Here is a 2,500-nt window from a genome sequence, read left to right as displayed (position 1 = left end):
AACCCACGTTGGCCCCTAACCTAACCCACGTTGGCCCCTAACCTAACCCACGTTGGCCCCTAACCTAACCCACGTTGGCCCCTAACCTAACCCACGTTGGCCCCTAACCTAACCCACGCTGCACCTTAACCTAAGTTACGCTGCACCTTAACCTAAGTTACGCTGCACCTTAACCTAAGTTACGCTGCACCTTAACCTAAGTTACGCTGCACCTTAACCTAAGTTACGCTGCACCTTAACCTAAGTTACGCTGCACCTTAACCTAACTTACACTGCACCTTAACCTAAGTTACACTGCACCTTAACCTAACTTACACTGCACCTTAACCTAAGTTACACTGCACCTTAACCTAAGTTACACTGCACCTTAACCTAACTTACACTGCACCTTAACCTAAGTTACACTGCACCTTAACCTAAGTTACACTGCACCTTAACCTAAGTTACACTGCACCTTAACCTAAGTTACACTGCACCTTAACCTAAGTTACACTGCACCTTAACCTAACTTACACTGCACCTTAACCTAACTTACACTGCACCTTAACCTAACTTACACTGCACCTTAACCTAACTTACACTGCACCTTAACCTAACTTACACTGCACCTTAACCTAACTTACACTGCACCTTAACCTAACTTACACTGCACCTTAACCTAACTTACACTGCACCTTAACCTAACTTACACTGCACCTTAACCTAACTTACACTGCACCTTAACCTAACTTACACTGCACCTTAACCTAACTTACACTGCACCTTAACCTAACTTACACTGCACCTTAACTGTCACATGTAACGTCACAGGAATGTAGCTTTGCCTAACAGCAACCCTCTGAACATAGTTCACTGCTTGGATCCTCTGGTGTCATGTGTATTTCTTGATGCCATGGTGCGTACCCTCACATAAAGGTCTTTCGAGTGTTGCGTACTTTCTACACAGTCCCGCTAACCACTGGAAGGGTGTACCGCTACAGAACGAATATCGCCCTCCCCTCCTGCCCTTCCAAGCTGGTCGGTCAGGCGTTTGTTTGTGAAATGAGCCTTGCAGCTGTTCAGTTGCATTCGGTTGTCGATGCAGTCAGTGTACGTTGTGGTACGGCCTGTGTGGACTGTCCGCTGATGTACGCGTAACCCACACTGATCATCCGTCGTTACGTACTGAGTGACATAATGTGGCACATGCTTGACCGTACACCGGCTGCGCCCTACAATGGCGAATCATAAGGGCCATATGTTGTGCACGATGCTACTTGTCTCGTCTCCCCATTACAGCGAGATTGCACTGTTGTACGCCGTACAGACATGTGGTAAGTAGGTACGGACGAAAGTATTGCATGTTGCCCCCCCCCCCCCCCCCTCCTCCCTCTGCCGGGAATCAGCGTGAGCCGTCTGTTGATGTAGCGACGAGGGTTTTCCTATTTAATCGTATTGCCCCACACAACATGATAGCACGGTGGACCGCGTTCCACATCTGCGACATGCTACAGAGGCCGGTTGACAGTCGACCGCGCAAGGGACATTGCACACGTGCGCGGACCATCTTCCACGTGTTCTCTCGTGTACATGCCGCAGTGTGTATGTGGGCTGATGTAGCGTGTCGTGACACATAACATGCAGGCATGCCAGAATCGTAGATTTCGCAAATGTAGATTGACGTATACGTTTGCTGCCAAAGATCCGCAAATGAACTGGAAATCAGTTGTTGAGCGGTTGTTCGCGCTGCAGGTGCATCGGTGATAGCGACGATCGGTACATCTGTGAACCGGTTGTTTCGGCGGTACCCGCCATGCCCCCGAACCTGAGTTGGCCATGTGGGTATGAAGCGATACGAGGCTGTGGCTTGGCGGGACAGTCCCCGGCCGGTGAGGGGGGGCCGCCCGGCGTGCTGGCCGCGCGCTGCGTGAGCGCACGCACTACAGCCGGCTGGTGGGGGGCGCCCAGTGGCAGGAGCGCCGGCCGACGGGCCCGGCTGGCGTCCCAGCTATGCGCCGGCGCACCCTGCGCGCGGCGCCAGGCGGCCAAAGTGGGTTCTGCCGAGCCCGGTGCGAAGCGCGGTGGACATCTGCAGTGTGCTGGTCCGATTGCGGACTGTGTGCGTTGAGGATGCGCCGCCGCCCGGCACTCGGCGTCGCGACGCCGTCTGCTGCTCGGTCGCCCCCAGCGGTTCTCGCAGGTGGTTTGTATCGCAGCTCTGCGGACGTGTTGGCGCGTGCGCTGTGCTGGGAGAGTTCGCTTCTGCACCCAAGTGGGGCTTTGCCCTTCTGTGGCGCTGGCGTTGGAGCTGCCGGTCACCGTAGGTGGCGCGTGTTGTTTCCCGCCGGCAATGCCACGACAGCACGCTCCCGGGCCTCTGTCGGCAGCGGCAAGCTCAGTTGGGAGCACGGGTGTTCGCACTGAAAGCGTCTACTCGCCTATCTCCGGGCGATTGCGCCTCTCTCGAACCCGACCAAGTACTTAGGACGGCGCTGCGCGCCGCCGGGACCTGAGAGGGTTT

Source organism: Schistocerca gregaria, unplaced genomic scaffold, assembly GCF_023897955.1.
Source record: "Schistocerca gregaria isolate iqSchGreg1 unplaced genomic scaffold, iqSchGreg1.2 ptg001021l, whole genome shotgun sequence".
NCBI lineage: Eukaryota > Metazoa > Arthropoda > Insecta > Orthoptera > Acrididae > Schistocerca > Schistocerca gregaria.
The sequence above is the reverse complement of the archived record's forward strand: the minus strand, read 5'-3'. Positions refer to the sequence as shown.